Source organism: Globicephala melas, chromosome 1 (genome assembly GCF_963455315.2).
Source record: "Globicephala melas chromosome 1, mGloMel1.2, whole genome shotgun sequence".
NCBI lineage: Eukaryota > Metazoa > Chordata > Mammalia > Artiodactyla > Delphinidae > Globicephala > Globicephala melas.
Window position 1 is genome coordinate 10,158,395 of NC_083314.1, and position 27,109 is coordinate 10,185,503.

General features: G+C 34.5%; 1 long non-coding RNA gene across 1 annotated transcript in view; it reads left to right on the forward strand.

Annotated features, from left to right (window-relative positions):
• The first annotated feature begins 1,191 nt into the window (after positions 1-1,191).
• LOC115867762 (uncharacterized) overlaps positions 1,192-27,109 on the forward strand; it is a 282,245-nt gene continuing 256,327 nt past the window's right edge. Inside the window, exon 1 of the long non-coding RNA XR_009559098.1 lies at positions 1,192-1,268. This is a non-coding gene — a long non-coding RNA (uncharacterized lncRNA). The remainder of the gene's footprint in view (positions 1,269-27,109) is intronic.

Below are 27,109 nucleotides of genomic sequence, written 5' to 3' on the forward strand. Positions count from 1 at the left end.
TAAAATAATAGCTGTGGGTTTTTATATAGATGCCCTCCATCATCTTGGGGAAGATTCCTTGTACTCCTAGATTGAAGATTATTTAAACATTTTATTGTAGGTATTCTACAGGGAATGGCCATTAATCTTTCCTGCTTAAGCTGCCCTACATGTCTTTTTTTGAAGCTTAACTGTTCAGTGTGTTCCTTGAGTCCTGAGTACATGAGATTGTCCAACAAATCTTCTAATACTTTCCTATCCCATATGAACTAGGTGTGTTCTGTTACTTACAAGCTAAAAAAGTCTTAATTAACTCAGGTGGCTATTATTATCCTCATATTAGAATATAATACTGAATTTCAAGTAATTCTGAGTGAATTATCAAGGGTCACACACCTGACAAGTGATGAAGCTGAGGCTCAGAATGAAGACTAATTATCTGAATGTTTATATACTATTTGAGCTACTAGGCCAAGTTGCACAGGGGATGCCAAGGAAGAGAATTTTTGCCATTAAGGGAGTCACATCTCAGAGGGTAATGTTAAGATGGAGAACAATAATTATTATATAGAACATGTCAAGTTCTACCCATGTGGTATAAAGGAAATAGACGTGTTCGAGTTTTTGTCTGGGCCACAGTTTCCAGATATTGGGCTAAACATTATTCTGGATGTCTCTCTGACGGTAGTTTTGGACAAGATTAAATTTAAATAGGTAGACTTTGAGTAAAGCAGATTGCTCTCCATAATGTAGGTGGGCCTCACCCAATAAGTTGAAAGCCTAAATAGAACAAAAGACTGAAGGGAATTTTCCAGCAGATGGTTTTTGGTCATGAACTGCAACATTAGCTCTTCCCTAGGTCTCCAGCCTCTTCCCTTGGTCAACCCTGCAGGTTTTAGACTTGCCAGCCTCCATAATTGCATGAGCCGATTCCTTAAAATAGATCCCTTTCTGTGTATATACATATTGTATTGGTCCTGTTTTTCTGAAGAACCTTGTCTAATGCACAAGTTTTAATGCCATATTTATATATTTCAGTCTTCCTTGTGTTATATTCTATTCATCTGAATTACCTGTCCTCTAGAGCCTAACTCAAAAGTTAAATTGTCCTTGCATTGAGACACCACCTGTATCAGTTTTCTATTACCATTGTAAAACGTTAGCACAAACATTGTAGGTCAGAACAAAAGAAATTTTTTCTCTTATAATTCTACAGGCCAGAAGTGTGAAATAAGTCTTATGAAGCTACAAGACAACGTGTCAGAGGGCTGTTTCTTTGGAGGTTCCAGGTAAGGATTCATATCATGCCTCTCCCAGTTCTGGGTGGTCCATCATTCCTCTCTCTACCTTTGTCCCCACATTGCTTTCTCCTTTTCTCTCTGTCTCCCCCTTATAAAGACACCTCTGATTATATTTAGAATCCATCCAGATACCTAGAATAATCTCTCCATCTCTAGATTCTTAATTATATCTGTGAAGTCCCTTTGCCCTGTAAGGTCACATTCATAGGTTCCAGGGATGAAAACCTGGATATTCTTTGGGGCCATTACTCAGCCTACCACCCCTCCCCACCCCGCAAACTCTGATTTCTGTTGATAGTAATAAGTTTAAAGAAAATTATATCCATAATATATATGTATGTGAACATATATATATACATATACACAAACATATAGTCCAGTATCATATTATGGACACATATTTCGGACATTATTTGTTTTAAAAATACAAATTGATGGTAATTCTCTGGCAGTCCAGTTGTTAGGACTCCATGCTCTCACTGCTGAAGGCCTGGGTGCAATCCCTCCCTGGTCAGGGGACTGAGATCCCACAAGCTGCGTGGTATGGCCAAAATAAATAAATAAAATAAAAATTGATTACCATTAGTCGTTACAGTAATTAATATTTTATTGTGTGCAATCTTAATGTGTCATTTTGATAGAAAACTATGAAGGTAGCAAAATGTCAACTTTATTTCTTTTTAAAATGAAAAATGGTTATGATGATTTTAACAAATTACACAGTCTCTGTTGAATGGACCTGACACTAAAATGCAGTAATTCAAAATGCATCTTGCCAAAATATTATGCTGTTTGTATAAAATGAAAAATATATCTTTATATTATGAAGTAATAAGAACTTGAAGTAATGTAAAGGCTCTGTGATTGTATAATACTATATGGGATACTAAGGTGATGTCTATTGATCTAAAAATAGACCTAAAAATATAAGACCTAAAAATGTCTTATTGATTTACAGCCGTTAATTTGGCCCAAATCCATCTTATTGCCGTAACAAACATGAAAAGCTGGATTCTAAGCAAAGTTTTATTTCAAAATATGTAATTATTGTCTACTTGGATAGAAATATGATTACAAATTACCTATTTCGTGTATTTTCCTTAGAAAAGTAGTCAATGTTTAGGCAAGGGGTAAGTGCAGTTCTTCTGCATAAAGAATGCCACAAGGATTTTTTTCAGTTTTTCTTTTTTTTAGTTCAACTCTATGGACTTATGTTAAATTTCTATGTATGTTTCCCTCTGCCACAATATTTAATATGAATTCAGAGTAGCTATATTTTGGTATGACAGATTAGTGTTTTGGAATAATTCTCTTCTAGGTGATGACTAATTAACCTGAACAGATATTAAAATTAAGCTGACATTTGCCAAATCAGTGAAAAAAATGTACAAATAGAATAGGAAAAGAGAGAAGCTGAGAGAAGTGAGCCCAAAATTTCAGACTTCTTTTCCTCTATACGGGATTTGATGATTCTGGTGCACAGCTGAGATGCAGGGCAGAACTCACCTGAATCATGGGACAGGGGAATAAAGATTAAAATTCAAGGTTACTCAGGAAGATAGGTACAAGGTAGGTAGCTCTGTAAGGCTTTGGGATGAATCTCGAAAATGATACACCTTGGTTAACAGAATAAAGTCCAGCTCTCATAAGGGCTGAAGCCCAGATCAAATCACTTTGATCCCTGACTAGGTATTTCTAATCTAGGAGTGTTTGTATATTCAGCCTAGCTGCCTCTCAGAAGCAAATTAGAATTCTTCTGGAGAAAAAGACATGCACAGAGCCTCAAAGAATCTGTAGATTTTTCTATACAATGCCCATCATTAAATATAAAATAACTAGATATACCAAAAGGCTAGTAGCAACAGACTGGTACAACAAATTATTCTGACAGTAATGAAATTTAGATTATAGAGTCACCTGTTTTATTTCTATTTTATTTTATTTATTTTTAACATCTTTATTGGAATATAATTGCTTTACAATGGTGTGTTAATTTCTGCTCTATAACAAAGTGAATCAGCTATACACATACACACATTCCCATATCTCTTCCCTCTTGCATCTCCCTCCCTCCCACCCTCCCTCCCTATCCCACCCCTCTAGGTGGTCACAAACCACCGAGCTGATCTCCCTGTGCTGTATGGCTGCTTCCCACTAGCTATCTATTTTATGTTTGGTAGTGTATATATGTCCATGCTACTCTCTCACTTTGTCACAGCTTACCCTTCCCCCCCCCCATATCCTCAAGTCCATTCTCTAGTAGGTCTGTGTCTTTATTCCTGTCTTACCTCTAGGTTCTTCATGACCTTTTTTTTTTTTCTCTTAGATTCCATATATATGTGTTAGCATACGGTATTTGTTTTTCTCTTTCTGACTTACTTCACTCTGTATGACAGACTCTAGGTCCATCCACCTCACTACAAATATCTCAATTTCATTTCTTTTTATGGCTGAGTGATATTCCATTGTATATATGTGCCACATCTTCTTTATCCATTCATCCGATGATGGACACTTAGGTTGCTTCCATGTCCTGGCTATTGTAAATAGAGCTGCAATTAACATTTTGGTACATGACTCTTTTTGAATTATGGTTTTCTCAGGGTATATGCCCAGTAGTGGGATTGCTGGGTCGTATGGTAGTTCTATTTTTAGTTAGGCAGACTCATCAAGAATAAAAGGGAGAAGACTCAAATCAATAGAATTAGAAATGAAAAAGGAGAAGTAACAACTGACACTGCAGAAATACAAAGGATCATGAGAGATTACTATAAGCAACTCTATGCCAATAAAATGGACAACCTGGAAGAAATGGACAAATTCTTAGAAATGCACAACGTGCCGAGACTGAACCAGGAAGAAATAGAAAATATGACAGACCAATCACAAGCACTGAAATTGAAACTGTGATTAAAAATCTTACAATAGGGGCTTCTCTGGTGGCGCAGTGGTTGAGAATCCACCTGCCGGTGCAGGGGACACGGGTTCGTGCCCCGGTCCGGGAAGATCCCACATGCTGTGGAGCGGCTGGGCCCATGAGCCATGGCCGCTGAGCCTGGGCATCCAGAGCCTGTGCTCCGCAATGGGAGAGGCCACAACAGTGAGAGGCCCGTGTACCGCAAAAAAAAAATCTTCCAACAGACAAACCCCAGGACCAGATGGCTACACAGGTGAATTCTATCAAAATTTAGCGAAGAGCTAACACCTATCCTTCTCAAACTCTTCCAAAATATAGCAGAGGGAGGAACACTCCCGAACTCATTCTACGAGGCCACCATCACCCTGATACCAAAACCAGACAAGGATGTCACAAAGAAAGAAAACTACAGGCCAATATCACTGATGAACATAGATGCAAAAATCCTCAACAAAATACTAGCAAACAGAATCCAACAGCACATTAAAAGGATCATACACCATGATCAAGTGGGGTTTATTCCAGGAATGCAAGGATTCTTCAATATATGCAAATCAATCAATGTGATACATCATATTAACAAATTGAAGGAGAAAAAACGTAGAGTGCCCTGTTTTAAATTTACATTTTACTACATGGCTTTTTCCAAAAGTTAAAGCAAATTACTTTTTTTTTTTTTTTTTTTTTGTGATACACGGACCTCTCACTGTTGTGGCCTCTCCCGTTGCGGAGCACAGGCTCCGGACGCACAGGCTCAGCAGCCATGGCTCACGGGCCCAGCGGCTCCGCGACATGTGGGATCTTCCCGGATCAGGGCACGAACCCGTGTCCCCTGCATCGGCAGGCGGACTCTCAACCACTGCGCCACCAGGGAAGCCCTAAAGCAAATTACTTTAATGATAAATCTCGTAGTTTTCTTATCACTGCAGCAATAAGAATTGATTTGACTGGATATAATAGAATACCTGTCTAGTAGTTACCTAACAATTAATGGTTTGTTTTTTCTATGTAAACAAGTATTTAGGTATGTGGCTCTAACGTTAGTTCAGTCACTCAATAAATGAAGGTATTAGTTGACCTTAATGACGTTTTCTTGGCTCTTGTCTCATGGTTTAAATTCAGCTAGCTATTAAGCTCCAATATGTTTCAAATAAGAGCACCACCAGCAGGAAAGGATAAGAGAGCTCTCTTTATCAGCAAGGAAAGATTTTGCCAGAAGTACCCTAGTTGGCTCCCTTCCAAGTCCCATTGAACACAACTGTTCATTGCAGAGGAGGGTAGGAATTGAGGATGAAAGGAGAGATCATTAGGTCAAGCAAGATTCATTCCCCAGCGAAGGGCTCACTGAGTCCTGAATGGAGCTGTGAATCTATTGGTAAAAAAGTGGGACAACAGGGGAGTTTTTTGGCTGAGACAAACCCTAGAATGTGTACTAAGATAATTTTTGTTTTGTTTCCACTTTTATTAACCACTCTGTAATTGGCACCAAAAATATACTTAGTACATGTTTAGCATTAATAAATATTTTTGGAGTGAATAAGAGGATCTGCAACAATCCTTTTAGTAAGAATTGATACCTGCCACTTTTATTTGTTTTATTCCTTCTCTGTTAGGAAAACATTAACAGGAGATGGATATTTATTAATAAAATAATACGTTTGTAGATGAAGAGTCATTATAAGAACAATTGAAAGAATACATAAGGTAGATAGCTAGTGGGAAGCAGCCGCATGGCACAGGGACATTGGCTCGGTGCTTTGTGACAGCCTGGAGGGGTGGGATAGGGAGGGTGGGAGGGAGGGAGACTCAAGAGGGAAGACTTATGGGAACATATGTATATGTATAACTGATTCACTTTGTTATAAAGCAGAAACTAACACACCATTGTAAAGCAATTATACCCCAATAAAGATGTAAAAAAAAAAAAGAAAGAATACAGTTTTATTAAATCATGGCAATAGATGAAAAGACATATTAAGAATTGTAGATTTTACATTTAAAAATATTTAGCTAAGTTGTTGAGGTATATTAGCTTGCTTTTATTTAAAATTTTTGAAAAATTGAAAATATTTCAAGTGTAATTTCTCAAATCTTGTTTTGACATATACTTTCATGTTGAACATAACTTGAGGCAACTTCTATTTCATTTTTGCTTTAGCAAAAAAGTGTCCTTTTCATATTAATTCATTTAATATAAAGTTTTGTAAAAATAGATGTAGGTGGTACTTATACAAGAATATATTGTTTTAAGCATTTGTTTATTAAAATAAATGTCTTAGTATTAAGTTAACATCACAAGCTACCATTGTATGACCAATTTTTAAATCATTCAGATATTATTTAAGTCGTACAAAAGCAAATATAGTGTCATATTAGCAATCTGTATACCAGTCAATATCAAATCATAACATATTTAATGGTATTTTGAGAAAAAGATAAACTTTTTCTAAGCTTTTTATGACATTATTAATATTCCATTTTAATCTTTATGTTGTTTAATTTTCTAGCAAAATGTCACTATGCAATTTTTCAAATCCCAATCTATTGAGATGCAAGTTAACAACATTTGGTAATTCATTTATTTGATGGTAATAAAAATCGTAATGGGTTTGATTGAATAGTATTTTAATTTTGCATAAAAAATGTATCTTGGCCTCTAATGGCTAAAGTCAAAGTTGCCTTTTACATCATAATTTGATTTTATAAATTATTTGTGGTCACGTGAGATTTAAATTCATGTAACTTAACTTATTTTTAACATGTTAATATTGTCTCCATGTATAGTTCAATTGCATTCTTGACTCATTCTTCTGACATCAATAAATGGGAATAGGTTATACAAAATATTTGATAAAGCATCCAGAGTACTATTTAATTAAACATTTGTGATGTAAACATTTCCACTTTTGTTAACAAAATAGCAGTGAATATAGATTTACAACAATATTTTCAGTTAGTGTTTTATTATCAATCAGAACTCACTAAATGACTTTTCATCAATATTTTTAGAAATGAGGTTGTGTCTAGATTTATGGCAAAAGATCCAAAATACAGAAATTAACTTGAATATGCAAATACTACCTGCAATTTGTCTTTGATCTATAAATAACTTTTAGCTTTTATCTCCTCATTTGTGTGTGTACAACCTTGTTTCCTCTTCTTTTTTACTTTAATTTTACCCCAAAGAAATGGATGAGGAAAATGAGAACTGTATTTATTGAACTATGTACAAGGGTTTCTGCTAGACACAGAAGTAAGTTAATTTGCCCAAGTTCACAGAGCTAGTAATTAATATAATTAACCAGATTCACAAGAGTACAAACTAAGCTCTGTTTCACTGTAATAATTGTTCTTTTTTATGATGTCAGGTGATTAGTAACTTTATTAAATCCAGACTCTGGTATTTGAAGACACTTTTGAAAATAATCACAGCTTAATACAAATTGATACTTTATAACTCATTTATAGCTCAGTAATTTTGTAAGACTGTTCTAGTCAGTTTTGTAAATATTCGAAAAAAGCTAATTTGTCATTTATCCTTTCACCTAAGTTTTTGACAACTTAGACTATTTCTTACCACTCTCCATCCAAATATCACCCCTTCTTCAAGTTCATGTTCAGTATCAAATATTTATATTAATTTTTCCTTAAATATCTTATCCATGTTGATTTCATATTTATGAACTTCAATTGGTATTTTAAATTGCACATTGCTTTAATATTTAATATTGGCATTATTAAGTCGATAGGTTTTATAAATTTTCTCTGACAGTTCACTTTCTAATATCTATCAGTAAGCAGTAAGATTACATAAAAAGAAAAAATATATATTGGCATGTGTATAAATAATATTAAGGTAAGTTGTGTTTAGGTAAAACATTTATAGATTAGTTTATATGTTAGTGCATTTTAAATAATTTTAAAAAATTACAAATTACAGATATTTGAAGTGCAATACAATCTTCTTCTGAATTTACTGGTATGTAACCAAGCTACTGCCAAGAGAAATAAAAATAGTAAGTCCTCTTCTCTGGTTAGAAGTATTATGTATAAAAATATAACATGAATAAGACATTATATATATATATATATTAAATATTATTTATTGGCATATAGGATTAAATATCAATTAGACAGATTACATGCTTTGTTTTGATAAAGAGAAATGATTCTCATGTAAAAAAAAATTCAAGTGCAATAATAATTATAATAGTAATGACTGGTAAGCTGTACAGAGAAATTAGAATACGAAAAATGCATGAGAGAGAAATGAGTATACATTTGCAATAAAGCCCAGGCAACATTTCAAATGGAGAATAGACCCTCATTTTAGAGGGTGCAGATAGTGCATGGAACTTTTGCCAATAATGCAAGATAGATCATGTCAACCTTCTTCATAATTCATTTTTTGATGAACCCCTCATAAATACGTTATGCTTTGCATGTGCAGATAAATTTTAGTGAGGTCATTATTTGAGCTATGAAGAGTAGATTTTTTTTCTTTTTTATCTGAGAACATAAAATATTTTCTGCAGGTTTTGCTGAAATAAAGCAAGTTGGTAATTATAGGAAGACTTAAGTGTCTCATTTTATTATGTATATACATAGATAAACATCAATTAATTATTCAAAATCTTTGTCATATCCTTAAGATGCTCAGGTTTGGAAGACCCATCTTGTTTTATATTTTAGGAATTCCTGTGATTTTTCTAACATGTAAGATCATCTGCATTCAAGTTCCTCCTTTACATGTTCTTTCTAAACAGAACAGTCAGTATAATACTACTCTGTCTATTGCTTTTTTGGAATATATTTGCTGTAATATAGTATGAGCCTAGAATAACAGTAGTGTTCAGTGAATTTAGAAAATGTGGAGACTATTAAAGTAATTTAACTGGGGTTAGAATTATACCCCAGTTATATTTATATTTATTAAGAAGATTATTGCATTGTGTTAAAATTTCTTATTCAATTCTACCTTTAAATAAGTTCTTCCATACTGAAAGCCTGAAACTGTCTTAAATTACCCAGAATCTAAAACAGAATCTCGAACAGAGAAAACACTTAATAATTTTTTGATTGAACAAATTAATGATACACTTTTTCCAAAGTCAGTTTATTACAAAGTGCTTATCTGAATTTCTAGACATAAGGCTGGCTGTCACTGAGGAGGGAATTTGATCAAGAGTGGCCTATTCCACTACTTTAAACCCAGGTGACAGGGATTGGCCCAGAGGTGGGCAGTATGGAGACACAGGGTATAAATAACCTTGCAAAGAACACATATTCTCTGCAGTCATGACAATTATATTTTAAATCCAATTATAATTTAAAATGAAAATCATCCTGTAGTTGACAGTAAGTCACTTATAGCAATTATCATTCTAAATGCAGTTTGTTCTTCAAAATGAGTAAGTAAAATGAAGTTGAATGTTGATAGTAGAAAAAGACCAAGAGAGTTATATGTAAAAGTTTCAAATATAATGACATTTAACTATGATAGTCTGATTTATCTACATAAGCTATAGAAATGAAAAAAGAAAAAAGAAAAAATCTTAAACCTATTCAACCTGGAAACATTTACAATTAACCTTGGGATATTTTATTTTGTACACAAATTGCATACATATTATCTGTTGTATCAGTCAGTGTTCAAGATAAGATAACAGTAAGATAACATACTAAAGGACTTTTCATAGGGAGTGGGCTTATACAGTGGTGGAGACAGCTAAGCAAATCCAAATTAACCTCACAGGATGGCCAAAGCTGTTGTCCACGGACCGGACCATCAAGATGGGAAGACGTAGGGCAGGCTGGAATTCCATGAACAAGGGCCAAAGCTGTTGTCCACAGGTGGAATTCTTTAGCTCTGCTTTTAAAACTTTCTAACTAATTAAGTTAGGCACACAGAAAAATATCACTAAAAGTCCACTAATTAGGGAATCTAATTACATCTATAAAGCTCCTTCACAGGAGCAGTAGATTAGTGTTACTAAGCAACCGGGGACAGTAATCTAGCCAAAGTAACATATCAAAAAGCCATCACATCTATCCATTACTTATATTATTTCAGTCCTAAAAAAATATAAAATCCTGTTTTTATTTGGCTTATTAATGCAAAAAATTTTCCATGTAAAGTTATTCATACTGTCTCAATAATACCTATGGATATACCATTAATTTACTAACCATTTTCTTAATATTGGGCATAAGTAGTTTTCAACTTTTCATTTTCATAAATAATACCATTCTGAATATATTTGTATGTAAAACCTTATCAACTGTGTTACTGGAGCAGAGATTATGGGCACTCAAATTTAATACTCGATATTGTTTTCATTAATTTTAAATTATATATTAAATGTTCTGTGAAAACTCAGGCTTTCTCTTCTGCACATCTCCTTCTCTATAACTAATCAAGCCCTACAGTCAAGGTCACAGTCATGTGTTCTTTGGGCCTATGGTATCAATGAGTAGAATTTTCATGAGAAGATCTAAATGGATACAAATTTTTTATTATATACGGAGTATATAGTATTTGGGATTTGTTCCTCTCCTATCATCTCTGTTGAAGTGCTCTTGTTGCTTTATTCTTTTTTCCTCTTGGAACTACATGCAAGGCATGTAACTACTGTAGAAAGTAGAAACCAAGACAACTACTGTAGAAAGTTATGTGTAGGCATCACTTGGGAGAATGTCTTAGCCCTTGGGACGCTCTTGCAAGTACCTTAGAAAGCCAAGAAGGGTCAGCTTGATTTCCAGGACATGGCACAAAAGGTTAAAACAGTTTACTCTTGCCCTTGGAAGAAACTATTTTTCTCCTGGGCAATCTTTACTTCTAACATTAGAATGTAAAGAATTCAACAGCCAAGATTTAACCCAGTTCTCTAAATTAAAGAGGCAACAAGAGAGCCACTAAAGCCAGAGGACTAGTCCCCATGGCTCATAAAGAACCAAACATCTTCCAAAGAGGGAGTTTACGTAATAACTGGAACTAAAGCATTTGGATGAAATAAAGAACATTTGTATAACTACAGTATGCTGGGCATACATCTAATAGGATTCTAAGGGTTCATGGCAGTCAAATGTCTGAACACTTAGGAATCTAGGAGCCTGACTGCACACATGAGAAATATCACTGTAGTTGGTAGAAATATTAGTGACAGTTTTTGTTTTGTTTTGTTTTGTTTTGTTTTGTTTTTTTGCGGTACGCGGGCCTCTCACTGTTGTGGCCTCTCCCGTTGCGGAGAACGGGCATGGGATGCGCAGGCTCAGCGGCCATGGCTCACGGGCCCAGCCGCTCTGCGGCATGTGGGATCTTCCCGGACCGGGGCATGAACCTATGTCCCCTGCATCGGCAGGCGGACTCTCAACCACTGCGCCACCAGGGAAGCCCTAGTGACAGTTTTTATGCGCTGGAGTCCTAACAGGATGACTCATATCTTCTAATTAAAGGAAATGTTAAAATGTTTTAAATAAAAAATCTCATGTAAAGGGTTATGTACATCAGAAGTGAGCTCCAACAAAAGTATCCATTTTGTTGAAAACTTCAAATATATTTATCTTATTTGGATTTAGATTGGGATACTTCTAATAATTAAGTAGAAAAATAATTAAAATATTATTATATCCTACTGTATGGAGTTGCCATGTTGGCACATATCTGTGGATGGATATTTCAATGGTTAATAGGTGGATGTATAGATAGAGATATATAGCTATAGATAGGTATATATCTATATATATATCTATAACTATTGTCTGTCTACTTTCTGTTATACACTATTCTATGTTATACTCACACAGCAGACATCAAAATAGTAATGCCACTGTCCTCATGGATTTAATATTCTTAAGGGGGAGAAATAGTTTAAAAACAAATACAATTATTTAGAATATATTGTATTATACATAATATCATGCTGATTTCTGATTAATACAGTATTTCTTAAATAAATTTCCCTTAAATAGGGAAACATATCACTAGCTGTGAGTAAACAACAGATAAAAATGACCACATTGGGCTTCCCTGGTGGCGCAGTGGTTAAGAATTGCCTGCCAATGCAGGGGACACAGGTTCAAGCACTGGTCCGGGAAAATCCCAAATGCTGCGGAGCAACTGAGCCCGTGTGCCACAACTACTGAGCCTGTACTCTAGAGCCCACCTGCCACAACTACTGAGCCCATGTGCCACAACTACTGAAGCCTGCATGCCTAGAGCCCATACTCCACAACATGAGAAGCCACCGCAATGACAGGCCCACACACCGCAATGAAGAGTAGCCCCTGCTTGCCGCAACTAGAGAAAGCCTGTGTGCAGCAACAAAGACCCAACACCCAAAAATAAAATAAATAAATTTACTTTTTTATAAAATGACCACATTAAAATAAAGAACTTACTCTTGATGAGCAAATAGTATTAGGAAAAACGAATAGGTGAGCCCAAAATGGGCAGGCTATATTAGTGAAATATATAACCAGCAAAGGACTCATGCTGAGAATATATAATAGACTACCATGTCAATAAGAGAAAAACAGATGACTAGTAAAATGGACAAGAGAATCAAATAGCTAATTTTCCAAACAGGAAATCTAAATGGCAAATAAACATGTGAAAGCATGTTTGACTTCATTAGTAATCAGATAAATTTAAAAATATGAAGTACAAAGGTACTGTTACTGGAGTGACTAAAATTTTAAGATTGATGGTATAATGTGAGAGTTTAGAGTCATGGAAGTTTTGTACATTGCTAGTGAGAATAAATGTTGATTCAACCATTTTAGAAAACAATTAACATCACTCATGTTAAACACACATGTCTATAATACAGTAATTTCATTCTCTTAAGTATATATCCAACTGAAATCCATGCATATATACTTGCATACATATATACAGAAGACAGGTCCAAGAGTATGCATAACTGCATTATTAAAAAGAGCTACAAACTGGTAAAACAAGATATAACAACAGGGAATTAGGTAAATTGTATTAATTCATAGAGTGACATGCAATATATCCTTGAAAATACGTGGACTATGTACCTAAATACAATAACCTGGATGAGGCGCAATCAATGCAAAGCGAAAGATATAAAATATGACATACGCTGCCTAAGTCCATTTATACTAAGTTCAAAACAGGCCAGACTAAATTCTAGTAATGTATGCTGAATGACTAAACGCTAAAATGAAAATGCAAAACACAGTCAATGTAAATCCATATGGAGGGTCATTGAGTCCTGACGATGTTTTATGTCTTTATTAAGGTGAGGGTTTTATGAGTGTTCACACTATAAAAAATAAAAGTGTATAATTATTTTATACATTCTTTTCTATATGTGTTATATTTCACAATAAAAAGAGTTGTATAAGGGTAAAACTTTCATAGGTATTTTAAAATTAATCTGCATTATCCGGTTCAATTAACTCTCATTTACTATCCAAATAATTATTTGCTATGGAGTGTTGCCTTATGATAGGAAACTCATTTAAAATCCTTTCATTTAATATTTTTGAGAGTTTACTCTAATTGTATCTGCCAAGTACTGTTGTAGGTAATCAAGATTCACAGGGAAGAAGATAGAGTCTCTGTACTCAGAGAGCTTATAAATATTCTTTTTAAATGTTATGGTCTTTAGAATGTGTATTTTGCTCAGGAGGCCATTACTAATTTAACTTTACTGAAATTGTACTGATAAGCATGATACAATGATTCTTCTTGACCAATTCATTGTGATTTACCAAGACTGAACATGGGTGAGCCAAAAAGGTACTAATTAATCTATCAATTAATCTGTCAATCTCATATCTGGTGACTTGAAGAAGCTCCCTCCCCCACTAAAGGATCTGAAGAATTGTATACCTACTTTCCTTATGAAATGTTTATTTTCTCTGTAATCAAAGAGATCGGTAGAGATGAAAATTATTATCTTTTCTATGTGTTACATTTTTCTGAAGTGTGATTATAAAGTCTCTGAATGTTATGTAAATTAGGACAGTGTGAAGAACACTAGGAAATAAAGTTGCCTGTAAAATATATTTCAAGTGACTTAATATTAATAGCATTTTGACCTTCTTTCCTTTATCCTTGCAAAGCAATGTGAATCTGTGAGAATGAACATTTTCTGTTAGTTGTGAATGGTGTATATTTTCTGACAAGATAGTTTGCTATTTTCTTTAAAAAAAAATTCCAAAAGGTTGTATTCTTTGTGAGCTCCAATACAGAGAATGAAATTTTGATCACTAAGTTGTAATATTATGATTTTGAAACAAAAGTATTTTGTTCATATAAATCCATTGAAAAGGAACATTTGTTTGGAACAAGTTTAATAAGCTGCTGATAATCTTCCACTTTTCTTTTTCAAAGTATATATGAGGAATATCAGCTTGATTCCTAACTGAATTCACAGTGTGTTTATTAGTATCATCTTGCTGCTCATTTCGGATTAGCAATAAAACTCATAAAAACAAACCAAACATCTAAGGATTTCTAAGTCAGATGGCTTGAGTACTTAGTGTTTAATATTTACTTCTAGTATTTCTGGTGAAATATGCCCTGGGATGGTGGGAGGGATTCTATTTTTGACAAAAATTATGGAAGCAGATGCCCAGGTAGACTTGGGAGAGGTCTCCTGGGAACATCCAATAAGGGGTGGTCTATCCCTACAAAAGAAGCATAAGACATCCAAGCGTCCTTTCTGTGCTTCTGGATATTGTTGTGTGTGGATATGATACTTTCGCCTATCTTGAAACCATAAGAGGGAATTGTCTTTGAATGAAAACCTGTCAGTGACAAGAGAACATTGTATCAATTGGCTTAATCTTCACCAAGTTTGTTCAGTTATCTTCCTCTCTAAACCTATACATTGTACATTGTAAGTACTACTTATATTCTCTTTAGTTTTAATATGCCAATCTGTTAATCTGAAATACTAATTTATATTTAAGTTCTATTACAAGAGGAACAGAGGCACATTATTTTTTATTTACTCTTTTTTTAATGTATATTTATTGAGTTCCAGCTATGTGCCAGGAACTCTTCTAGAAGGAAAGCAAACAGAAGGGCATAAAATATACATTCATGCCAGTTAATGACTCAATCAAGGTGACAAAATGTAATATGTTCTATATGCAAGGTATGAAAATCTCAAATTATTGAATAATATAATCCTCTCATTTAAAATATTATATTTCATATTAGCACACCATGGCAATAAGATAACATTTATACTTCCAATATACATTAATTTCCCTCTCTTTTGGGTCCAGTCAGAATTATTGAACAAAACACATTACATGAAGAATCCAGCTGGAATTCAGTCAAGGAAGTAGAATAAGGAACATGCAGATTTTGAAATTTAAGTTAAAATAGTCAATAGGAGAAGAGCAATCTGAAATATTTTAATGAGAAAAACTGTGAAGTATTTTAAAGCTCATTGAACCAAAAATGGGAGCATCTGAGTTTTGTTCCTGACTTAGGAGATATAAGATTTTATTTTAGCAAGTTGCTTAATATCATAATGGTTCAATATCATAATATAAAATATTTATTTCAGTGTGTTAGGAAAAGCAAATATGAATAGAGATTAAGGATTTTTAAAATAAGTATATAGAATCGTGTAACCATAATGTATCATCAAGAAAAGTATCAAGAGGACAAGAGGAATTATCTGATTCAGAGTTAGATATAAGTGAATAAATAAGAAAAACTGTAAATACATTCATCTATGAAGGTGACAATTCTCGAGCCTCATTGCAATCACTTCTATCCTGTGAGGGGAAACAATCCCATCTGTGGTACCATTTTCTGTTGTCTAAGACTTGTGTGCTCCAGTAACAGAGTCAAAGAGAAGATTTTGCTGTTGCTGCAGGGAGCTGGCTGTGTTGCTGATGAAACACGTGTTAATTACTCCATCTATTGACGTGTTTGTGTGTGAAAATATATTCACAGTTATATAACTATTTTCACTGTAAATAAGTTTATTTACACATTTCCAAGCTATCTCTCATTTCATTTGTTTTTGATCTTATTTTTCTCACATACAGTAGTGCAAAGTATAATAACTAATCAAACAAAAAACTTCCAAATGAAATCAGTAATGGAATTAGAGGGAGAAACATGATATATGGTAGCAGTGACACAGGGTAGAATAGAGGAAAACAAACAAGGTCAGTTATAAGAAATCCAAATGAAATTATCTAGAAGTGAGTAAGAATCAAAGCTCAGAACTTGGGCAGAGGAAGCAACAGGAGAGAGGAGGTGGGGGAAGGGGGCTGGATTGGAAAGTGTTGCCCTAATTTAGTTAATTTCAGCAAAGTGAATTTGTTGAGGCTTTAGACTAATTTTACAGGTTCTGGAGTGTATTTGCTTTCTTGGTGCCTCATATTTTTTTTAATGTTTTTCTAAATGTATGCGTCCCAGGCAGACATACATCTGTAAATATACAAACTCTTGTCACTAAGTATATTTAAATACATGCAGTACGTTTATATAGTCAGTAAAATTGCATTTTCCATATTAATTCATTCAATCTTTAATGATTATAAAAGATAAGCAATGCTAAGCATTACAGAGATATATTAGAATAGGATTTTGATTCGTATAAAATCAACTATCATGTGATTCATAATACACTTCGTACACTCTTAAATCAAGCGTATTTTGAGCACCCTTAATATGTCAAAATGTACTTGGAACTGGTACAAGATAAAATCTAAACATAGAATATTTAAACCTAGGATAAAGGAAAAAAATAGACCAGAGAATGATAGGTAGATTGCCTATTTTTAAGAAGGAATTGAAAGAAATGTATAAATAATTGATTATAGGAATGAAAGAAAGTGAGATAACCATTTATTTAAAATTAAGGATATTTCACTGAAGATTTTTGTCATTAGCACAATCACAACAGGTGTGATGATACATGGTGACTTGAAGATGGTGAGTCTTGATTTAGGAATAGTGATGGTTCGGTGAATGCATAAAACGTTTGGTAGTATTGAAAAAATTTAAGGCTTCCAGCACAATATATATTTAGAGACTATTTGGTCTATAAATGTTAATTTCATAATTTTTTTTCTTTCTCGCTTTGCTTTCGTATATAAGTGTTAGATGACAGAAGAGAGATAACAGAGGAAAGAGGTGTAATAAAATTGAAGATATTAAAATCTAAAATGGCATGTCAGGATTTTCTGTGAATTTATTTTACAATATTCTTTCCAGCTTTAATTTTCATGGATTAAAAATGTTGACTGGACTATCTATATACAGGTTTTCATTTCCTCTTGTTTACTCTAATGAGTCACAAGAGCATCCTGGGTTATTAGTTTTCCCAGCTATTAGAGACTTGATTACTTCCTTTTCCATTTATTTTATTTTCCTCCTTAGCCCTTCTGGAATACAGCTTTCTAAATAATCTTCCATTTACCTGGTTGCCTATTCCCTGCGGATTTAATTATTTTTAGACTGGTCACAAGTATGTTTGAGAAACAATGCATTACTTGAATTTCTTAAATTCTTTTTTTTGTTATGTTTTGAATTTTCTGTTTTGCCATAAGTATGTGTCAACTCCAGAATCTCAGAGGTTTGGCTTCGTCGTAATTTACTGAATTACTTTATGGGTATATAGTTAATGCTGCTATTTAGACAGTTTTAAAATAAGTACAATACTATCTTTATTTAATGTCTTTATCACTTACACTATTCAAATTTACCTATTCCTATCTCCCATGTCTATAAACTAACTTTAAAGAGTTTTATTAGCTTTCATCCATTCTTTAGTTGATAAAGGTATCTGTATATGTATGCCTATGTCATATCCAAACCAATCTCAAATATTAACAGCACAAACATGGATTTTAATATGAAGAGTCCATAAAGACAGAGCACTAGAACTGGAAACAAAAGATCTAGGAGCTCTTTCTGATTATTCTGACCTTACTTCTTTGGGTTGTTTCGAGGATAACTGAGTTATACTATTTTAAAATCCTTTGCAGTCATGTGCCGTATGTACTATTTAATATGAAATTTAATCCATCATCCCTGACAAAAGCTGTGTTTCCTAGCATCAAAATTAACAGTCTTTATTTCAGTCCCTAACTGAATCTTGGATACATATGAGACCTTTAGGCAAGCACTTATGAATTACATCAATAAGCATCCTGGTAGGCACAAACAAAGGAAAAACAACTATTTGGGAAAAAAATACATATCTTTTTTCCCTATTGAATGGAACTGTCCACATAGAACTTAAATACATTGAGAAAAAGCTTAATTAGAAGTCTAACAATATTCTCTGTGTATCCTAAGATTTTTGTTTGGTTTGTTTTTTCTCTTAGAAGACAGGGTATTTCTTTCATTTTAAAGCTATATATAAACCCCAAATTCTTGACTTTCTAGAATTATTTTTATCAAACCTAAACGATGTAGTAATAATTACCAGACATCATGGCCTCTAGAAGCACTCTTTACAAAATAACAACATATACAGGAACTCATCCCTAAAATGCTCAGGCATTATTTACTATTTACTTTAAACTCATAGATTTCTTTGAGAAATAGTTTGCTCTTTGGTGTAATTTCAGATATAGTGTAAAATAACATATATACTGTCAAATAAATAATGGTAATATCATAACTCTGTATGGTATTGCTTCACTGAATGGTCTATAAATGAGTCTGTGAATAAGGATATGAATGCTATTGTTTGCAAAGAGATGGTAATCAAGATTATTCCCCTGAGCTCTAGGATACAGCTCATATTTCTTAAAATATAACCAAGATTTTATTTAAGACAGGATGTGTTGCAATTGTTGTCTATATAGACCCTGTCTGTACTCCTATTACTGGATTCTTAAAAGACTAGGTGCATTTCAAGGACAGGACCATGATCTATTTATCTTTGTACTAGCAACAAACTGGGTGTCTTGCACACCACATTCATTCGGTGTATGTCTACTAAATGGAAACTTCCTGTTATTTATCTTTGAAAAAATTACAAGACAGAAGATGGCTATTTACATTTGTTGTTACAGAACCCAGAGGAAGATTTAGTTTAAGGAAGTAACCATTAACTGTGTCAGTGACTTAGGAACTTAGCAATCAATCACTTTGTCTCTCTTGGGTTTTCACATTTTTTTTTTTTTAAAGAAGATGTTGGGGGTAGGAGTTTATTAATTAATTTTTTTTTATTTTTGCTGTGTTGCGTCTTCGTTTCTGTGCGAGGGCTTTCTCTAGTTGTGGCGAGCGGGGGTCACTCTTCATTGCGGTACGCGGGCCTCTCACTGTCGCGGCCTGTCTTGTTGCGGAGCACAGGCTCCAGACGCGCAGGCTCAGTAGCTGTGGCTCACGGGCCTAGTTGCTCCGCGGCACGTGGGATCCTCCCAGACCAGGGCTCGAACCCGTGTCCCCTGCATTAGCAGCCAGATTCTCAACGACTGCGCCACCAGGGAAGCCCCAGGTTTTCACATTTTAATCAGAGCAACACTGTGAAATGCTTTGGACCTGACTTCACACATAATCTGTGAACTTCCACAGGAGGTAAAAAGGGGACAAGTGACAACCAATTGGAAAATGTGCGGGACAACAGATTGGAATAAAATGAGCAATAATGAAATTAACACCCAATGATACCAGCGGAAGGCTTCTCCTAATGGCTTTAATCAGCAATCACGGACCATAGGAAAACTTCCAAGGCAGAATTAATTGTGTTAACTGTTCCTTGGAGAAACTGTAAACATTCAACTCACCTGCTTTTCAAAATTAGGATCAGAAAACTAAAATATAGTTTATTTATAGATTAAAGAAAGTTAAAAGATTTTTTTTTCTTTAAAGAGGAAAGAAGAGATACAGTCAGCTATGGGAAAAGGAAGAAAAAAACAGATACATGTAGAAATAAAAGGGGAGAAAAAAGAGGTACGTGACAGATAAAAGAATAAGAAGACAGCTGGACATAAGAACTTAAGCAAAATCAATAGAGAGAAGCAGAAAATGCTGGCTCAACATAAATTTCAAAAAAAGAGGAAGAGTAAAAAGGAGAGAAAAGAAGGTACAGAGAGGTTGAGGAGGAAAGGTGGGAAGGACAGCCTGAAGCGAAATGAGGGAGGTAGAGTTCGGGGCTGCAGTGGGGGATGCTAGAGGAGAGTCAGAGGGAGAGGAAGGGAAAGGGAAATAGAGAGAAAAGGAAACTCACCTCTAACGGTTTGGGTGCTGCCAAGCGGAGCAGACAGCAGATGAACAGCCAGTAAGGCTGCCCTGGTAGAGGTGAGCTGCCTACCAGCCCGCACCAGTCACAGACTTATTTTCTAACACAAATCTCACCTCTGAGCTCCAAGGCTATGTATTTAACTGCTTAGCTGACTGTCTCTCTTGGATTCACTGTAGGTATCTTAAAAATACAATGTCCAAACCTGTCCTTGCCACCCAGCATCCTCACTGAGGAGTGGACATCACCATCACCCCTGCTAGCTAAATGTCCATCTTTGCCATATTTATATATTTTTTAAAATCCTATAGTATGTAGATAAAATAAATAGGGACAAATATTTTAAAATATATATTCATTTAAATATAGATATCATTAGAAAATAAAATAAAATTTTAGTTACTTATTTTATTTTAATAGAAATTTATACACACAAGGTATGTATGCAGGAGGATCCAGTGTTAATGCAAGCAGAGGCAAGAGAGGATATGTTCTTGCATATTAGATCTCAGTAAGGCTAGATATGTTTCTTTGCTTTTTTGTTATCGTTTTTGATATTTTCAGCTGAGTTTATTCCTTAGCCATGAGCAGTTCAAGTGGTGAAATTTAACAGTTTCTAGGATTGATGCATCGGAGGAAAGAATATTTGAGGCCAATAAAGCAGCTATAAGTTGGGGCAGAATCTGTAGATTCAAGAAAATCACAGAGACAGTGAGCCACTGCTCTGAAAAAATCTTGGGTTGAAAGCCAAATTATGCATAAATGATGGAGAGCCCCAGGGGGCCTGATTGAAAGGCAGCAGAGGAAATCAGTAATAGAGGAGAGAGAACAGCTGTTGCATACTACAAGAGAGACGACATTTGCAGTTTGAGTCCAGGCAAGTTAACTGCATACTACAACTACAACAACATCAGCAAGAAAGTACCTTGAAAGGAATACAACAGAATATGGGAATGGCTGCCGTCTAATCTCAACAGTGCCGACCCAATTTTCAACCAAAAATAAGCAGACATGCAAAAAAAAAAAAAAAAAAAAGAAAAAGGAAAAAGGTTCGCAAACATAGGGATTTGTGACCTAGTCAAAAAAATAAGTCCAAATGGGCAGAGATGGTGAATTGGACAAACGTTTTAAATCAGGTGTTATACATTCATATAAAACTTTAAACAAAAATGTGTTAGCAGTGAATGAACAACTGAGCCCTATGTTACAAAGTACACAAAAATCAAAATGGATTGAAGAACAGAAGCCCTGAAACCACAAAATTCCTAGAAGAAAACAAAATCAGTAAGCTTCTTGACAATGATTTCTTGGATTTGATGCCCAAAACAAAGGCAACAAAAACAAAAATAAAATGTGAGAACATATCAAACTAAAAGTCTTCCATTCAGCAAAGGAAACCATCAACAAAGTGAATAGGTAACATATGGAATGGAAGAAAATATTTGCAAATCATATCTGATAAGGAATTAAAGACTAAAATGTGTAAAGAGCTTTTACAATTTAATAGAAAATCTGATTAAGAAATAACAGAGGAATGGAATAGACAGTTCCCCTGCCAAAAAGACATAAAAATAACCATGGAAAGGTACATGGAAATGTGCTCAGCCTCACTAATCATCAGGGAAATGCAAATCAAAACCACAACCAGATCTTGCCTCACACCTGTTAGAATGGCCGTCATCCAAATGACAAGAGATGACAAGTGTCAATGAGGATGTGCAGGAAAACAAACTTTTGTGCACTGTTGGTGGGAATGCAAATTGGTGCAGCCCCTATGGAAAACAGTACGGAAGTTTCTCAAAAAATTAAAAATAGAACTACCATATGATCCAGCAATTTTACTTCTGGATACATATTCAGTGAAAATGAAAACAGGGTATCAAAGAGATGTATGCACTCCCATGTTTACTACAGCGTTATTCACAATAGCCAAGATACAGAAACCACCTAAGTGTCTTTCAATGAATGAATGGTTAAAGAAAATGTGGTGTGTATGAATATGCAGTGGAATACAGCTCAGCCATGAGAAATAAGGAAATGCTGACATTTGCAACAACATGGATGAACATTGAGAGATTATGCTAAGTGAAGTAAGCCAGAGAGTAAAAGACAAATACCACATGGTATCACCTATGGTATCACTTACATGTGGCATCTAAAAAAAAAAAGTCAAACTCATAGAAACAGAGTTTCTAGAAACTACTAGAAAAGTAGTTGCCAGTGGGTGGGGAGTGGGAGAAATAGGGAGAGGTTGGTAAAAGTGTACAAACTTTCAGTTATAAGATGAATAAATCCTGAGACTCTAATGTAAATCATGGTGACTATAACTGATAACACTGTATTGTATAATTGAAATTTGTTAAAAGAGTGGAATTAAATGTTCTCACCAAAAGAAAAAGATACGTAGATAGCATCCCAAACTAAAAATACTTAGGAATAGATTTTTTAAAATGTGTAAATCTTGTTTATTGAAAATTACAAATCACTGATGAGAGAAATTAAATGAGATGGAATCACATCAATAGCTATATCTTGTCTACCCAATGGAGATTTCATTGTTCTTAAAACATCTGTTATCTCCAAATTGATCTCTAGATTTAATGCCATCTAAATAAAAATCCCAGCAAGGTTTGTTGTAGAAATTAATAAGTTGATTCTATAATTCATATAGAAAAGCTAGTGACCTAGAATAGCCAAAGAGGTTTTAAAAAAAGGAAGAGAAAAAATGAAGGATTATATGGTAGATGCTAAGAGCCAATTTAAGCCAATGTTGATTAAGACAGTTTGGTATCCATTAAAAGGACAGACATAGGGCTTCCCTGGTGGCGCAGTGGTTGAGAGTCTGCCTGCCGATGCGGGGCATGCAGGTTCGTGCCCCGGTCCAGGGGGATCCCACGTGCCACGGACCGGCTGGGCCTGTGGGCCATGGCCGTTGGGCCTGCGTGTCCGGAGCCTGTGCTCCGCGGCGGGAGAGGCCACAGCGGTGAGGGGCCCATGTACCACAAAAAAAAAAAAAAAAAAAAAAAGGACAGACATAAAGATCAGGAAAGAAAATTGAATGTACACAAATAGGCCCAAACAGATATAGTAAATTGATCTTTGCCAAAGTTATGATGGCAGTTCAATGAGAGAAATGAATATCTTTTTGACAAATGGTAAACAGAACAACTGTATATAAATAAACTTGACCCTTACCTCTTGATATACAAAAGTTAACTTGAAATGAATCACAGACTGAAATATAAACAGTAAAACTTTAAGATACCTAGAAAAACATAGAAGAAATATTTTACAACTTTGAGGCAGGCAAATGTCTCTTAGATAAGATACCAAAAAACATGAAATTTATATAAAAAGTATATTTTTTATATGTAATGGTTTATATATATATTAGATGATAGATGATTGATGATGGATGATAGACAGGTAGATGATACATAAAATGTATGCTTCAGAAAGTCAGTGATCTTTGCCTCTTATGATTCTGTCACACACTGTTATATATTTGTTGAATAATGTTTTACAAGATTTAACGATTCTTTGATAGTAGGATATACAACAGACTGACACTTGGGTAAATGAAAGGCAGAATTCTTTGTTACTTATAGTTCCAAGGGAGAGAAGACTGTTAGCATGGCCACAGGAGGGGTTGCTCTTGAGGACAGGGTAACAAGTTGGAGCTTTAGGGGCAGCTCCTGTATGGCATACAGGGACAGGTGGGTAGCTAGACTTTGCTCTCTGTGGATTGACTAATTTGAGTAATTTCACTGGTTTAGGGACACGGGGACAGTCCCTAGTTGTCTGATTCCTGGCTATTAGGGTGGATGCCTAGTGACCCAGAGAGTGAGAGCTCTACAAGGGAAGTGGTTGGCTTTGTGGACTTAATCAGTTGCTCAAAAAAGGGGAACTAACTGACAGGCCTCTAGCCAGGGTCTAAAATACTGGGTTGACAGAATTTTGTAAAAACTGTATTACAGATAATTGTAATACAATGATTGTACCTTGGAAAAAATCCTAAGTTTTGAGGGTCATGTATAACAAGCAGAAAATTTTAAGTAATAATCTGAACTAATGTAAACACAAATAAGTTAAAGTTATACTTATTAAAGAAAATATTTTCTGCAAACAAGCTACTCTGCAATGTGAGATTCATAGAGCTGGAACATCACTTAATATTCATGACTTTATATTTACCTCTGAAAGAAATGTTTTTAGCATTGTTTTCAGAAAGTACAGCAAATAGTACGTAAAACATCTTGCAGATCATTGCCTTGACCACTTAGTAGCGTTCAGAAATACAGACCCAGTGGTTTGCCTGCATCACCTCTAAGTCGTTCAGTTCAAATTGACCCAACACAGATCATATGAGTCCACTGCATTGTCTCTGCTCTAGAGATGCTCACTGTTTAGAAGCAGCCTTAACTATTTCATTAGATCTTTTATTTGGGGATTCATACTTGGAAAAAAAAGTCAATCTCCATTTCAATCAAATCTGAAAGAGAGAACGTCAGCATTTTTCCCTTTGCAAAAAGTCAAAAATCACATAACTCCAAAATATGTATTTCCAAATTTTCAACACGATGCAATGTACCTAACTCTGATTTCCTAGCATTATAATACCTTAATATATAAAATGTATACTCTGGCTCTAGCCCAATCAAAATTTCTATCTACATGAACATATTATCTTTTATTCTTTATTTCAGTAGTTCGTAACATAACATTTTCTTTTTAATTTGAATTCTGGAAATCTTGCAGTATACTATCCTAGGAAGATAGAAAACATTATACTTGTTCATTATAAATTAAAGCTTTGGGGTAAATCACAAGCTTTTGTAATTAACTAAAGCCTCCCCCCCAACAGTATCTTCAAAAATGTTTGCTTATTTCTCCTCTATCCAGAAACCAATAGCTTCTCTTCCACTCTATTCACACTTTGATGCATTTCCTCCCAGTGTTTACATTTTTTTTAATTGAAGTATAATTGACCTACAGCACTGTGTAGTTTCAAGTACACAACATAGTGATTGAATATTTCCCTATTCATTACAAAATAATCACCAAGATATGTCTAGTTGCCATCTGTCACCATACAAAGATAACACAATATAAATGACCATATTCTGTATGCTGTGTATTTCGTTCCAAGTGACTCATTTATTTTGTAACTGGATGTTTGTAACTTAATCTCCCTTACCTTTCTCACTCATCCTCTAACTCCCTCACCTACAGAAACCACCAGACTGTTCTTTGTATCTATGAGGTTTTTTTTTTAGATTCCACATATACATGAAATCATACAATATTTGTTTTTTCTGTCAGACTTATTTCGCTTAGCATAATATCCTCTAGATCCATCCATATTGTCACAAATGGCAAGATTTCATTCTTTCTTATGCCTGAGTAATATTCCTCTGTGTGTGTATGTGTATTTATATGCACACACCCCACATCTTTATACACTCATCTATTGATGGACACTTAAGCTGATTCCATATTTTGGCTATTGTAAACAATGCTGCAATGAACGTAGGGCTGCATATATCTTCTTGAATTAGTGTTTATGTTTTCTTCTTAAAAAAACTCAAAAGTGGTATTTTTGTTGAGGATTTTTGCATCTATGTTCATCAGTGATATTGACCTGTAATTTTTTTGTGTGTGCGTGGTGTCCTTGGTTTTGGTATCAGGGTGATGCTAACCTCATAGAATGACTTCAGAAGCTTTCCTTCCTCTTCAATTTTTTGGAATACTTTGAGTAAGATAAATAACAACTCTTTTTTAAACGTTTGGTAGAATTCACCTGTGAAGCCATCTGCCCCTGAACATTTGTTTGTTGTAAGTTTATAAATTACTGATTCAATTTAATTACTAGTAATTGGTTTGTTCATATCTTCTGTTTCTTCCCGATTCAGTCTTGGGAAAATCTATATTTCTGTGAATTTGTCCATTTCTTCTTGGTTGTCCTTTTTATTGGGATATAATTGTTTGTAGTAATCTCTTATGATACTTTGTATTTCTGTGATATTGATTCTAACTTTTCCTTTTTCATTTCTGATTTTATTTATTTGAGCCTTCTCTCGTTTTTTTTGATGAGCCTGGCTACAGATTTATCGACTTTGTTTATGTTTTTTAAAAACCAGCTCTTAGTTTCACTGATTTTTTTCTACTATTTTTTTTAAGTTTTTGAATTTTCTTGAAAATGTTCTTGTTTCCTGAGGTGTGCTTGTATTGCTATAAACATCCCTCCTAGAACTGGTTTTGCTGCATCCTCATAGATTTGTGGATCATTCTTAGATATGTATTTTTATTTCTTTCATCAGTTTTGGGAAATTATTAGTTGTTTAATTCCTTCAAATAGTTTTACTTCCCCATTCCCTTTTTAGGACTCCAATTACATATATGTTAGAGCTTTTTACAATGTCCCATGTAGCTCTCATACTCTTGTTTATATTTTCCCTTTTTTTCTCTTTGTGTTTCAATCTGAGTAATTTTACTTACACCAGTATCAATTTACTATTCTGTACTTCTGTACTTAACCTTTTATTTAATTTGTACAATTGACCCTCAAACAACGTGGGGATTAGGGATGCTGATTCCCCACACAGTCCAAAACCCGTGTATAAATTTGACCCCCTCCAAACTGAACTACTAATAGCCTACCACTGACCAGAAGCCTTACTGATAACATACACAGTTGATTAACACAT